The sequence below is a fragment of the Siphateles boraxobius genome, unplaced genomic scaffold, assembly GCF_051911475.1.
Source record: "Siphateles boraxobius isolate OS27281-9 unplaced genomic scaffold, OSU_SipBor_1 2, whole genome shotgun sequence".
Classification (NCBI taxonomy): Eukaryota; Metazoa; Chordata; class Actinopteri; order Cypriniformes; family Leuciscidae; genus Siphateles; species Siphateles boraxobius.
Window position 1 is genome coordinate 13,550,193 of NW_027508810.1, and position 16,751 is coordinate 13,566,943.

Here is a 16,751-nt window from a genome sequence, read left to right on the forward strand (position 1 = left end):
CCCACTACAAACCATCTCAAATTAATCTCTTGGACAGGTGGCTAAACTTATGATCCGGTCCGGTTGTATTCTCTCAAGGGAAATTCTAGGAACAAAAGTACTTCCCACGAGCACACAAAGTTTCAGCCATGATTTATTGTACATTTCGCAAGAATATGTAACTCTATGGTTGATACTTAAGCACTGTCACATATCACATGAGAAAGAATGCGGTATTACCCACTCATGCAGAATCAGAATTTTGCTTTTATGGCCACTTCAAGCATCATCGACAGACGCCAACAAATGCAAAATACACTTTGTCCAGATTTGTCGAATTTGTGCGTTACCACTGCTGTGTCTTTTGTCGGCACTTCTTTTCGCCAGTTGAACTATATTCAGTTGCTGTTTGTCTGGTCATGGAATGTCTGAGAAGTGACATACTATAATCTAGTGATTGTCTCCGTTTGTTGGATCAGTGTGTTAACCGTCTGTTGGCTCTCGTTAAACATGTTGAACGTATTTAACATGTTGAACCTACAGTATTTATTCTCACGAGTCTTTCTGGTAGAACTATTAGCGGAAGTACTATTTTGGTGTGTTTGCACCGCAGGAAATAGGAACGATTTTAGTTCTAGGAACTCCTTTTGGAGGAGCTAATTTAGTGATAAATTAGTTAACAGTGACAGATGTGCCTCTTAACCTTTACGCAACTTTGAGGAGACCAAGAGAAACATGATTATGTATTTCTGCTCAGCTAGCAACACTGGACATCAACCACTCGGCATTCGCTAATAACCTTTCATTACTGTCTACCTTCTATGTATTACAGTTCTATTTAATAACGTATTAGACAGGACTGTTAGACAGATCGTAAACTAATGAACACGGATAATGCAAGCACTGTGTGGCTCTGGCTGGCGTTATCAGCGCCGTCAAATTAAAGGTCTGCCGCGCAGTCAAAATAAAAGTCACAACAACAAGCGCGGCTTACGTCACATCTGTTGCAGTAGTGGTATTCCTGAATGAATCGGCGTTTTAAACAAATTGATTTAATGTTTAATTGACTCGCTCATAAACATTTGTTTATGAGCATTTGTTTCAAACATCATTGCTGAATAAAGCAGTGTTTCGGAACAAAATCGGTTGAGTTAATGATTCAATGACTCGTCTTTTCTGCACACAGTATATGTGCAGTGCATTCAGTTGTAGTTACATGCTTTAATTTGAGTTTATTCATCACAAAAAGGTATATGAAATATCTTTAGAAGACTTGAAGTTGAATGGGGGGTCTCAAATTTAAAATGTGCTTTCCTGGATCAGACCTGCCTTTGCATGCAAACCTTTAGACAAGTTCTGTTAAATTCATCTTTCTGTTAGTGGCACCAATAGTCTATCTAAAGTAGAGTTACATCACAAATTACAAAGCAGGATGAAAGTTTGGTCATCTTCAAATTTCTTCAAAACATCTTTGTAAACCGCTGAAATCATCTCCAATTCTGAAGTGTCTAATAATCTCTTTGCAGAAAGCACAGTATGAGGGTCTTACAATTCCAGTGTTGCTAAATGAAATGACAGCAGGAGACAGTGAAAGCTTGCAGTATTATAGTCATTTAATAAAATGGAATAGAGGAGATATCTGTCGAATAGGTTGCAGCAAATAACATCCTGTAATAAATTTTTTTTTACTCAAACCGAACCACTGCTTTGTTATGAAGGGTGAAAATCAACATGAAGGCAAACAAGTTTATAAATTCAATCAAGATATTTTTATACATGCAATACACTGTTTAAAGCACAACAGCAACAAAACTTTTGCACTGTGAAAAGTCCTTTTTGTTTATTTATTTATTTATCTATCCACAGTAATGCCCCAACACGTTTGACTGCTCTCTCTCCCCAATACTAAATGAGCTTCAAAAATTCATAGAATATTGATCAGCTGGCAAAGTCAAACACGATATCTAAGATCACAAAGACTTGGGGCGAGATGCACTATCAGCTAGAAATAGTTCTGTCACACCAGATACATAAGAGAGCTTCAAATGAGACATGGATGAGGCCAAGCCAATGGTGTTCGCTATCAGACCTGATTTGAAAGGTCATCTGTGGGTTGGTTAAATGATGGAGAAAACAACAACTCCCTGGCTGACTTGTGTCATGTCAACTCTTCTGGGGCCTCAATTATAAAATGTTGCATAGAAACCGTACTACATTTAATATTACGATCAATTTTCAAATGTGCGTACATGTGAATTAGAGAACGAACATTCAGCTGCGCACAATTTCAAGATCATTTGCGATTTATAACTTACACTTCTGGAAGAGATGCATACGCAAGATATTTTGTGCGTACGCCTTTCTTCCAGAAGTGAAAGTTATAAATCGCAAATGATCTTGAAATTGTGTGCAGCTGAATGGTTTCCGATCTCCGCTTTGTAAACGTCGCCTAATTAATGTCACTAACATATAAAACAGCACCAGTAAACGTCCAAATCCTTTACTTGAGAACCGCGAGCGACAAGAAGTGCTTAGATTTCCAAATATCTGTAGTACTCCGACTTTCTGCCACAAGGTAAAGTGCATACATCTGCTCAGACCATGACGTGACGCTAAGCAATTTTCCACGTCAACGACCGTTTTAATAAATATGAACGTTGGTGTGTATTTTAGCGTATGCACACTCTAAGATCAAATCTAAGATCAAATCGCTTTATAAAGGAGGCCCCATATGTGCATTTAAAATGATTACTTTTTCTAGCTATGAGGCAGAGACAATTAAACAGACTAATTCTATGTACCATTGGGAGGTTTAGAGCTGCTTTCTGTAAATAGACAAATTCACCTAAACCATTTGCATGGATCTGTTTTACAACTGAATTGCTTATTTTTGGCATGTCATGACACATTTATTACCTTCTCCAAGCTTTTTGTTTGGTTTGTTCTTCAACATGCTCTGTCTTTAAATGCAGCGCTATACTTTTGTACAGATTTCTTCAGTAGCTCCTCAGTAAAAAATAAATAAAATGGTGTAGTATTTTGCAGTGGCAGAATAAATAAATCTTGCAGAATGGATAAAAAATAATTTGTGTCACATTCAAGCAGTGAAAATACACAATCGGCTGTAAATTACAACACTCCATATGTTATCAGCAACTGTGCAAAATGCAAGTTGTTGGATGCATGCAAAACACACAATCAATGCAAAAGTAATTCATGAATCAGCTAGGCACTTCCGAGAGGGTGTAATTTCCATTTCAATATGTGATTGCAAAGACTGTTGAGTGAATTGGATGGTTATTTTGTCTGTTCCGTTACACTTTCATCTCCAGACCAATTGTTGGGGAATAAAGGTTTCAGAATCCCAGTCTCGAGCCAAAAATGCTGCAGTGAAAGTAATGTAGTGTTCCCATAATAACGATATGCCCAATAATACATTGATTGATCAAAGCTTTAAAAAAGCAGTTTGACATACATTTATGCAACTAATTATTATATATTGTTATTTTGCTATTATTGTCCAAATCAAATGGTAATTTTTAAACAACAACAATAATAATAAAAGTAAGTTGAAGGCAGTTGTCATTACAAAATCATTTAATAATGTTTTTCCATGTTTAAGATGAAAAACACTTTTGGTGTTTTTGTCAATTGTGCAACATTTTCAGATTAATTCATAAAAATAAAAACATGAGCTTGGTCATTCTGCAGACAATATATATGTGCAGTGCATTCAGTTACTCAGTTCTATTCAGTACACAAATAAAAGGCATGGACATTTAAATAAACTTGTAACTGGAAAAATTGAGGAATGAAAAGCAAAATGACACATTTGATTTTCAATGCATTTTTAAAATATTATGCAATGCATATTGATGAAGCTGGCACGCAAACGATGGGCAAAACTGTGCTCTCAAACCACTGTCCTCTGGGGACTGTGAGCCTGCTGTCTTTCAAGCCACACATGCACAGAGGCAAAGAGAATATTTGCATGCATGGTACAACTCGAGGCTCTTGAAATGTTTAAAAGTTCCCTTGATGTGCATGATACAACTATTGTCCCATTGGAAAATAACCAAAGGTGTACATTTGTCATACTGCTGTCAGAGCACAATGAAGTAAAGGACTGTTTGATTTGGCTGTAGTGCTTATGCAAAGGAACAGGTTTCTCTGAAGAGGCTTTTATCTGATTCCCTATAGCAGACGGAGATTAAAAACTTGAATCGTTTGAGGACTGCTTCCAATGCATAAGAAAGAAAAGAGGAGGGGCGATTGACACAGCAATGCCAGCCCAATTAATTTTTACTCCTAAGATATTCACCGTGAGTTGAGCAACTGTGTCACTGCTACACAAAAAGAAAGTCTGCAAACTTACCACTGATGCTCTGTGATACAACTCCAGACTTTAAAAAGAAGATGGTCAGAAGGTCTTCGCTTTACCAACTCTTCCCACCACGCAAACTTTAAAATGCATTATCTTCAAAAGCAAAGGTGCTTGGGCATCTTCAAGTGAACTCCAGACATCGTATCTTCAAGCAATTATTTTTTATGTGTTTTCTGATATGCTTAGGCATTCAAAGACAGTCAATGATTTGATATTAAAGAGCATGTAATTTAGCAGCTGAGGGACTTTTGAGAGTGAACGAGGCCTGGCGACAATACCATGGCAAAGGCTGTGCTGTCTCTTCCATTTAATTTTCCAATCCACTTCCTCCACGTAGTTAGGAGAAGTGAGTTTTGTTCTGGTTTGATACACCGTCTAATGAGAGGTACTAAGAGCTTGTTGAAATTGTTCTTTGGTAATGCATTCTGAAGTCTCAGAATGATGAATATTTCTGCTATCTTCTTGCACTGTTTTTAATATATTCCAGAGCTCCTGACTTCTGCTCTCTTTCAACTTTTTAAATCTGCGCAGTCTAACTAGTATGAGAGATTTTACCATAAAATCCTTTTGAAGGCACGGGAGTGATAATGTTTTGAGCTGGATATTGGTCTTTTTGTATGGGTTAGTTGCCGCAGTAAATTGCAAGCAGAAATCCCATTTCTGGGGTATAAAACATTTTGAATGTGACATATTGATGTGAATGGAATAATATGATAATCATTATTTCAAGTAGGATATTCCATCCACAATTTGTTGAAGTGAAGTCTGAAGAAAGTCTCTCTCATTGTACTGATTTGCTGAAGATTACAGCAATGCAGTTATTTCCATTACAATTATTAAAGAATAAACTTGACGTTGCACCAGTACAATAAGTAAGAAGTTCACAAAGAATAAATAAAGCTGTTAAGAAAATTAAATGAATCTTTAATACATCTGTCAACATGAAGTGGTGGTTATGATTTTGTATTTGATGAAAAGAAAATTGTTTTATGAACTTCTGGTGCCTTTATTTAGGGGGTTATTTTGATTAAAACAGATTTCAGCTTTGTTTGTAAGAAGGTCACATTCTTTTTGAAAAGTTTTGAAGAACATTGTTTCTACTTTTGAAAAGACTTTTACATATATATTTTTATATAGACCAATTTTAAACTTGATACACAAAAATCTATCATAAAAATAATAGATACAGCAGATCATATAATAAAGCTATAAAACAGCTGAAAAAATTAAACACTTTAATATTTAAATTTTGTTTACACAAATTATCCCACATTTTCACATTCATCAAATGTGACCAAGGAGACACGTGTCAATGAAAAACGCATTCAAGGTGAAATATGAGAGATAATATTAAAAATATTGTTATGATTTAATTATCAAGACAAAAAAATTAAATATTAATAAATAAATATAATTTGATGCAAATAATGACGAAAGTATAAAACACCATTTCAGATATTATTTAATTGTGTGTATTTAGGACAACTAAAAATCTAGCTGAAATTATTCTTTGCTAGATACAAGAGTCCGACATTTAAAAAAAAATCTAAACACATTATACATGTTAGAAATGTATTGCTAAAACATATTACAAAGACTGTGAACTGTGAAGTACTGAATTGTGGAGTTAGACCGTTAAACTGTTTTTTATTCTTCCAAAATCAGTGTGAAAACTAGAAGTAAACACAAATAGCTGGTTAATGAACCTTTCGACACAAATTCACAAAAAAATCGTCACCTCATTTACAGTGCATCAAGATGCATTTTTGTGTATGTGCAATGCAAATCAAATGACCTTTAAAGTTATTTAAAAACAACAACCAAAGACAATAATTTGCTCACTTAACATATGCACTTTCCTGGTACAAGATATACAACAAAACTATTTCCAATAACAGTCAAAATAGACATTTTACATTGTAGTGACAATGACTTGTTTTTGGGGAAATTATTAACTCAAAGGGAAAATATTATTCATAAGATGAATATGCATTATCGCATACACAAATTAGATTATCCCAAATAGGGAAAAGGCTAAACCTCACCGTATATGAATCATTAACACGATTGCTCGTAGTAATTATTAATATAGGTCGGTAAAATCAGTTCAATTATCAGGGTAAATTTTCATGTGATTTAAATTTAGTTTATCACGCAATCTGTCCGTCCGGCGGACTGGAGGCGAAAACTTCCTTATCACAACAACTTACCGGCCTGTAAACAGCGACAATACCCTTGCAATACCCTTGCAATACCCTTGCAGCGACAATACCAAATGCCATTAGGAGGGACATTTTCGTGTAAAGCACTTTAGATATTTCAATAGTTAAATTAAATAGAGATGAGACCCAAAGGCTTTTCAGGAAGTTCTAGACAACCTTAAAACAGCATTTCCTTTTAGATTGTACTTGCATTGATATGGGCCCTTTTTGTGCAGCTGGTTTGAAAAGAAGCGTAGGCTGAATGTCTGGAGTTTCGTTCCGACAGAGGTAGATGTTGCGATATCTTCAGCTCGTACGACAGATGATTAATCTTAAATTCGTTTTGTTCGTGAATACACTGAACGAAGGAAAACTATCACTGAGGTAGATCAATAGAAAGAAACTTAGATTTTCAAAATAAAATTGTTAATAAAAAAAAAATTAGAAAACGACGAAGAACTCTGGCTGGAGTTCATCGTGGAAAGTCGACCTCTCTCTGGCGTAGAAACTGCACAGAGCAGCATTGGCGCTCCAAGTTTTGAAGGAAGTAGTGGCATGCCTTTCTCACGTGCCTGATCAAATCGTTTGGGAGGAGGCGTGGCGGCAAACTTCGTTCCGGCCCATGTACCGAGGAGGCAGAAATGATTCATAAAACATTTATAGACTAGTATTAATAAAAGAATGCATCATGTTGCACTTTGGGTCAAGGATTCAATACCATTGGATTTCTCTGATCACAATAATACCACGCAAGGTATTCCTGTGAGCTAGTAAGATAAAGATACATGATTCTTCGTGATTAAACGCATATCAAGTTTGATTATACACCATAAAGCTTATAGTTATAGCAATTGGTCACATGGGGATCGTGAAACATACAAGAGAAACATTTCATACATTTGAAAGGTACTTTGACCACAATGGTCACAAATGAGTGTTACTGGGTGTGTGTGTGTGTGTGTAGCAGGGTCAGTCAGCGTTCGGCGGACGTGGTGAATTCTTGCTCACCACCCTGCGGGGAATTGATGAGTTTAACACCAGAATAGTGGTTAACTATCTGGCTACACAATGTCTTGTTTGTGAGGGGCAATCTCCTAAAAGGGGACCCTGGGGAGTTTTCTTGCGGGATCTCCAGTCAGAGCGGTGCCTTTTGGTCACATGTCGGTAAAACAGGGCATTCCTTTGTTTACTCATTAGAGAAAAGCGCCGCGTGTAATGATCAGAATCACTAACTTAATCAAGTCCAAACACCATTTGCTTTATGTCACAGTCCACGAAGAGTGGAGCTGTGTTCGCAAATTAGAAACCAGTAATTTAATCACATTGCAGAACTGACCATCTGCTTGCTTTTACAACATCCTTGACGCCTTTTATACATGGAGCCAAATGATACACATCTTGCTCCGCTCACCAAGGGTGCACATTTTAGATTTGCTGCTTTCCAGAATTAGCCGCTAGCTTGAAGGTCTCTGAACTAAAACAGCACACAAATGTGTGGATATAAGACAAAGCAAACTTCACCAAAAACACCTTGAAAACGGAAATACATAAACAAATTAATATTGTATAGTGAACAGCACCAGGATTTCAGAACCTGAGTCAACTTACATGTCCCTGATCATCTGAGATGAGAGAAGTCAGGCATGTGCAAATCGATTGATCAGTTATACAGGTTCCTGGGCTTACAGCCTCAAACCCAGCACATGAATTACCTGACTGAGAATGCAGTACCTCTAGTGGCCTCCAGTGGCCACTTACACCTCCCCTAACAATACAAATAGAGCACATTCACATCAGTTTGCCGCTCAATCGCGAGTTACTGTCAGTACTATTAGTTACTCTAGCTTGCTAGCAAGCTATGCCTTCGTCACGGAAATGCGTACTACCTGGATGCGATCACGTAGCCTACAAAACAGATCGGTGTCCTTATTTAAATTTCCGAAAAACGATCACATCAAGAAGATGTGGATTAATTGGTAACACTTTATATTACGACCCGCAATCAACTGCGTAAGTACACCGAAATTACGGTGTACGTTTCTGTAATTATAGTGTACCTCCGTGTAGGTATAAGGGAACAATATGTTAAGTTTTGGGTAATAAAGGGGTACAACCAGATATGCAAGCAAATTATTTATAATTTAATTATTTTAAAACTAACAGGTACCTATTCTGTTAATATATTCCAGGCAAAAATTGTACATCTGTTGTACAATTTTTATCACATTTCTGGCAAAATATGTTCTTGTGCAATGTAGTTACAGGGTAATTTTGACATCTGTGGGTTGTAAATTAAACATTTATATATAAAAACTTTACGGCACTTACCCTGTAACTACACAGAACAAGGGGGTAACAAGCGCCACTTTAATTTACAGCCCGCAGGAGTTACACTTACCCTGTAAAAACACAGTTGAAACGGGTAACAAACACTACTTACTACATAGGCACCGATACCGTGGGTGCTCCGGGACTCGAGCACCCACGGAAAATACCGAGCACCCACGTGTGCCAGACTGCCAGTAGGCTACATTCATTTAAAATTAATCATTGCAGTTGGTGCTATGTGAAGCATCTGTCACCCTGTGATTGGTTATGTCGCTGTCAGTCGCCTGCTCCATATCCTATCCACCAATCACAGCGTTTCTCGGATGAAAACGCCTCTGATCGCAGTTACGAGTCAGTTAAACTTTTGATCTCCAATCCTGTCTGTATTTGTGAGAAGTGGCGCTGTGCTGAGCTATGGTCCTGAGTTGAAAGATAGCCAACTTTACGGATTTATTATCAAGTAAATAGGTGTGTGCGTTCGTGTTGGTGTCTGTACATTTCCTAAAAGGGGCCGCACACCGGACGAGAAGTGCAGCGCCGCGTCGCGCAGTGCCATGTCTTTTAAAATTCGAACACATTATTCTCTATGAGTGTAACTTACACACACCGGCGGCGCCATTCGGCGTCTGTCCGCGGCGCCCAGCTACGGCTTTAGGACCTTGTTCAAAATCCTGCCATGCCACAGAGCGCGATTTACATAGTTTTATATTAAATTTACATTTATTTGTCTCAAATCGTCGTTAATGTATACTGACTTCAACCTGTGCTGCAAAATACATTTAGTTTTACATTCATTTACAGAAATCAGCTGCTTGAATGAAAATTGCTGATGTTATCGGATTTTCAGGTGATATTCTCAATTCACTTAACGGACGCTCTGCTTCAGACAGCAGACTTTGCAACGGTATTTAATTGTACAGTACAATCATAACATAGTACAGACATTATCGTAATTCCAAAATGTCCTTAAACATAACTTTACAATATTGCTGGCCATAAACTGACAAAGTGCGCGTCCAGTGTGCGATAGGCTACCTCGAGTTGTCATAGACGCGACGCTGCGCTTCTCGTTCGGTTCTGAAATGCAAACATTTTTTGACTAGGCCTAACATTATTATTATTATTTTTTTATTTTTTTCTAAAGGGCGTGCGCCCATGAGCACCCACGGAGGAAAACATAAATCGGCGCCTATGACTTACTATGTAAAATTACGAAACAACACTATTTGCACAGTAATTACAGAGAAAGGTACTCTACTGAAAAAAAAATAAAACGTTTTAATTACATGGTATATTTGCCCTGACATTTTAGTGTCATTGCAATACAATGTGATAAGGTAAGTACTAAGTACTACAGGGTACGTTCTAAACTAAAATCATAGCAGAAACTATTTTTTTTTTTGGCTTAACGTTAAGTAGTTTAGTAAGAAAAGCCAATAAATTCAATTTTTATCATACTGTGCATACATACAGCCATATATATATATATATATATATATATACAGCCATATATATATATATATATAAATACACGTTTAATTTACAACCCACAGATGTCAAAATTCCCCTCTAAATACATTGCACAAGAATATTTTGCCAGAAATGTGATAAAAACTTTTATATATAACAGACATACAATTTTTGCCTGGAATATATTAACAGAATAGGTACCTGTTAGTTTTAAAATAATTACATTATAAATAATTTGCTTGTATATCTGGTTGTACCCCTTTATTACCCAAAACTTAACATATTGTTCCCTTATACCTACACATATGTACACTATAATTACAGAAACGTACACCGTAATTTCGGTTTACTTACGAAGTTCTTTGCAGGTTGTATATCTGCTTGTTACCCCTTTATTACCCAAAACTTAACATATTGTTTCCTTATACCTACATGGAGGTACACTATAATTACAGAAACGTACACCGTAATTTCGGTTTACTTACGCAGTTGTTTGCGGGTCGTAATATAAAGTGTTACCGATTAATTTTGTGAAAAGCAACCTTGATGGAGAGCCAAAATCCGCCTCTGTAGTGATCATTTTACACGGGATAGTTTTATAAACTTTCGTCGGAGACAACTGGGATTCACAGTAAATCCGCTGTTACTGGTGAATGGGGCCAAACCGATTATCTCCCCCCTCGGCCTTCATCCTCCCGTCGCGCCGACAACTGGTGCCATTATCAGCAGTGCGTGCCCCCCAATGAGTGTGAGTTGCCTTGTGTGCTTATGTTATAATTATAGTAGGTAGGTAGTCCACAGTAACTTGATGGCAGCTTTCTCACGAGTAAGCGTGGTTTCAGCGCATCCAGCGGACACGCCCCCAGCGTTTGAGAGCAGAGACTGCTGCTTATTTTTTTCAAGATTTTGATAGCTTATTTTACATACTTGCCGGCTTTTTTTATCATTCAAATTTGGCTGGGTGGCTAATAACACATTTTTCTGTGGTGTGACAAACTCAGAACACATACTTAATTGTGACTTTACAGGGACTTTAATATGTAATTTCCACCACAGAATGCTATTAAATACGATACATCATTTGAAATGCGCTTTAACATGACAAAAAAAACAAAAAAAACACTGAATTCTCCTGTGATGCTTGTAGGTCTCCTCATTAAAGAAACTAATGAGAATGTGAAAAAGTGTTTTATTTTCTATAGAGATAAATTTATAAATTTAAAAATTTATCCATTGTTGAAGCACTTACATGTGAACAAAATCTGCACAATGTCTACCAAAAATGCCAACCATCTATATTTTTCTTTTTTTACAGAAGGTAATGTTCACTCAGTCCTATCCGCAAGATAGCCGCTTTATCTGCATCCCCACCACCCCAGGCTATGTGCATTTGTTTCACTGAGCACTGTCTAAGCTTTGAATTCTGGAATTGTGTTTTCACCTTGATGTCTGATTGGATCTTTACAAATGCATGTATATGCAAATGCAGCAATATCAGGCTTTGCTCCAGGCTAAATAAATAGACAGTGGTTGCATCCTAAGAAAGGGGTGCCAACAATGTTCTCGCTGCGAGAGCAGCTCTTGGTGAAAGTTAAATCTCTTTGCTTCTCCAGCTGACATGTTAGACCGTACATTGTGTATTTTCTCGGAAGGAAAAAATCGATAATGTGTGTCAATTCCATCAAAAATATATCCACAAGAGCCTACATCTTATTCACTGTTTCAGCGGGTGCAGTGTTGAGGTTAGCAAGACATATTTCCAAAACATCATCTTGAAAATGGTTCCATGTATCACGCAGTGGCTCTAGTCTACTCTAGTTTAGAAGCAAAATGAAGGCAGTGTGATGTTAAATGTAATCTGGGAATGAAAACAAAGGTTAAGGTGAACACTACAGAGATAATAATCTTGCTTGTTTTGTGAATTTTTCTGATTTGGGGGGGGGGGGGGGGGGGTTTGGGGGATAAAAACAAACTGCTATGGTGAATTTCACAGTACTGTGTAAAGCTCATTTCCACTTTTAAGAGCCCTTATCAGGAATTCTTGTTAACTGAAGTCTTGTTGACAAAATTTTACTGACGACAAGCAGAACTCATCTGTAGTCAGTGAAGCAGCATGTTAAGTGATCAAAGCTGGTTGGAACATTTAATTTTAGTGCATACAGAGACCTTGTAAAAATAAGCAAAAGTACAATTCACTACATTACTAAGATATTGGCTACAGTGAAGCCACAAAGTACTCTTATCTTGATAGTAATGCAAATACATATAATGAGACTGATTATTGAAAGACTTATTTGTAGACTTTTCACTAAGAATGAAGTTGGGCTGCTGATAGCATTTTTTTTTTTGCACACTATCTGCATTGTTGTAACACCGAATTCATTAAAGGAATTATGCAAATCATGTAACTCCTCAAACAATTCCAAAAATGTTGTGCCTCCAATCAAGCATTTTTTTTTATTTCTGTCATGATGGTTCTTTTCCGTAAGATTGAATGTGGTAATAAAAAGTTGGTAATGCTTTAAACTTTATCCGTATGATGGGGAAAATCACTTTGATAAAGCAAAGATACCTACATTTAATAACAACATACAGTAACGTGACAAAAGAAAGAAAGGACTCGAACCCAAAGACTTGAGAGGTTGACTAATCAATTCTGTATCCGGTACCAACTGCATAGCTCAGCTTATGAAGATGTCATGGGATGAACAAACTCAGATTGGGAGGTGAGGTAAACTAAAAGACTTCAAAGCCTATATACCGCAATTGAACCCGTCATCAGAGAAGAAAAGAGATGACGCTGCAAGATGGAGGGGAAGTTATTTTTATTAAAGATTATGAGGGCACATTCATTAAAATACAAAGATTCACAGATACATAGTTCATGGTAAATACGGCAATATTCCATAAAAAACAATAATTATTAATTTCGATTGCATAAATTGTTCATTTTGACTTTCAATTTTGACAAAAATAGCCAAAAAACTGTAGAATGTGCCAAATACTGAAGGAGTTAGTAGACAAAACAAATTACTTCGGTGAATAAGCTAAAAAAAAACACACATCAATGTTCAACAAGGAGAGGAGATCGCACAAATAATAGTAGAAGATTTCTTACAAAAAGGCCTTTAAATAATGTGTTTTTTTTGTAAGAAAGCTCCTCACCTTGTTGGACTTAAGCAAAATAAATTGTTTAAATGTAGTGGATTGCAGATGGTTTGCAAATAAGGCACATTTTGGGCTGAAATAATCCACACAAATATGGCGCAACTTTTTAGTGAATCGGGCCCTTTAATCGGCACAGGAAACAGAGCATCATAATCTGCAATCTGAGTTGGCCTTTACATCAGAGCTCGCTCAGTGAATACAGGGAAGGCTGATCTGTAAGATCTTCAAGCATTTGTCACAGACGTCTCTTGCGTTGAAAGCAGCAATGATTATTCCGTAACACGTGCTATTAATCTACCTTGATGTGATAATTTGTTTCCGCTCTGTTTGGGGTTTTTAAGTGAACTTTGTCTCAGCAGGGTGGCTTTGCAGCTTACGACGACCAAGCGAACAAGAGCCAGCTGCTTTCCATTCACTCTCTGTCAAAACAATAGCGTCGTTAACAAAGCAGAGGGGGCTTCATGCATAGTATGACGGCATTGCTTTTGACAAGTTGTGGAACATTATTTGATTGATGAACAAAGTCATATCCCACTTGTAATTAATACTAGTATGTGTGAAGTCCTTTTGAGAGCAGGCGCCAATATTGTATTAATTCAGGGTTTCAGAAAAGGATGGAAATCCCAGCAGACAGAGGGGGCAGGATCTCATTTATCAAAGCACAGTCTAAATATCCCTGACATTATTAATGGATTCTTTGTTAAAATGAGACAAAATGATTAAAGAGGTAGAGGAGGAATTATATCTGTTTGTACTTCACTATTTCAACCCATGTCTGGAGTCATGCTCAACACATCTTCATGCCCCTTGCTTTCTACATCATTTTCTAGCCATTATAGAACTATTTTGCCCCTCTGTTCAATGGCAAAGAATAGAGATATAATGGCCTAAATTGTATTCCTGGTGATACAGTTGACCTGATTCAATTTACGAGACTCAATGTCTCTCTCTCTCTCTCTCTCTCTCTCTCTCTCTCTCTCTCTCTCTCTCTCTCTCTCTCTCTCTCTCTCTCTCTCTCTCGCTCTCTCTCTCTCTTTCTCTCTCTCTCTCTCTCTCTCTCTCTCTCTCTCTCTCTCTCTCTCTCTCACATACACACATACACACAAACACACACACACACACACACATGCTCGTGCAGTACAATGTTACAAACTAGTTCAACAACTTAACTTTTCCAATTACTGATCTCCCACACAAGTAGCTGAAATGAGATGAACTGATTTTTCATCCTCAAGGACACATCTATTTTCGATACAGATGTTTGTAGCTCTACCATGTGCCAGAACTCTCACAATAAGACATTATATCGGTATATAAGACATTCATCCTTAAATAGCTTGACGATTACATAGACACATACATACATACATAAATACTGTACATACATATATATATACATACATACATACATAGTAAATGCAGCCTTGGTGAGCAAAATAAACTTAGTCATCCAAACTTGAACATAGCACATATACTCCCTCATCTTAGGTGTATGTTTTTTGTTCTTGTCAAGCCATACCCTAACATGGACAAAAAATCACACATTTGCCGCCTTTTGTTGATAGGCCCAGGTCTTTTCATCATTAAGTCAGCTCCTATGGTACTGTATAATGTTGATGGCTTTGCACAAGCCAGGTTGGTGCTATGAATCATTGATTATACATCATTTTAGTATGCCGCACTGCAGACGCCACATTGGGTTCAAATGGAGGAAAGGCAACCTAAAGTCCCTGATCAATATGAGCAAACCTGGGAGAAAGCTGTCAGGTTGAGGCGAAGGACTCCCTTCTGCTCCTCTGGGCTAAGGAGTAACCTTTTCAAAAGCAAGGTAATGAAGAAGCTCATCATTTTTAATGAGGAATTAGCGATCCATAAAAAAAAAAAAAAAAGACTATCAAAGGAGTAGCAAGGAGACAGAACGACTGTCTGACTGATGCATGCTACTCAACACTGAAGTCATGACATATGCTTCCATCTGGGAAAGTGAAAAAAGTATCAATTGATGCATTAAAAGTTTATGTTAATTAGTGGGGTCTCTTTTATTTTTAATACTACAGTTGGTTTTGCATTTTGAACAAGACTGGAAGGAAAAGGCAATTTTGTATTGAAGAAATCAAATTGCCACCTACTATGAAACCTTAGAAGCTGCTGCAGCTAAAACAGATGAGGATCAATTAAAACATTTTCCACTGTCATACAGAAAATCTTAACCGATCCGAGGAAATAGATATGTTATTTAATTTGCCTGAATGCATCCCGTCTCACATTGTACTGTATATTTCATTAGAAAATGACAAATTGCTGCAATTGACAGAAACAGATTCATGGTTAATTAAAAATATAATTACATGCACTTAAGCCATTTAGAGTAAGATGAATGGGACATCATTAGGCACACTTTGAAATCCAGATGTTCTTTAAATCAGTTTATACTGGCGACACAATACAATAGATCGAGTGGTTTGAGTGGTTAAGGTACATCCAATCCCACAATGTGCAATCAACTTTACCAGAAAAAAATGACCATATCCTGCTATGGAAACACATAAATTGACGTCACTTCATATCTGCCTTGCACTACTCTATTGCTAATACAAAGGTAGACAGCAAATCAACTTATTTGAGGAAAAGTGATAAAGAAAATGCTATGCCTTTCAAATTTTGCCTGTATTTGCTGACACATATGGCAGCAGTTACTTTGGACTTGTTTTTATTTGTCAAGGCAGCAGAGCATCCGATGTCTGTCCTCCGACATGTGTCTCTGCTGGATGCTAATAATTATGGGTGCGTTTTTTCCCTTCCTCAATTAGCACCTGCTGTTTAATTTATAAGGATGATTTAACAACCGCACAAAAGTATGATTCCAACCACAAACTGAACCGCTTGCCATGGTGAAAAACAAGGACACACAGTTGTTGGAGACAAACAACAACTTTACCCACTTGCCATAGGCGGTCTGGCCAAGTTCAAAACGTAAAGGTCATTTATCTTCACCCATTAGGTTACAGTTAAAATGGCAAGCCTAAGTGCCTCCATGCTGGAACATGGAATTCCAGCGGGAAACGTGAGCTGCAATCTATGCAAATGCCCCACAGAGGTTAATAAAAACCTTTCTGTTTTCTTAAAAGATAACACGTGCCGCACAAGCATGCTACTAAAGATCCATTATCAATTCATTTGGATGCTGCAGTAGTCTTGCTAGCGTTCTACAGTATTTCTGT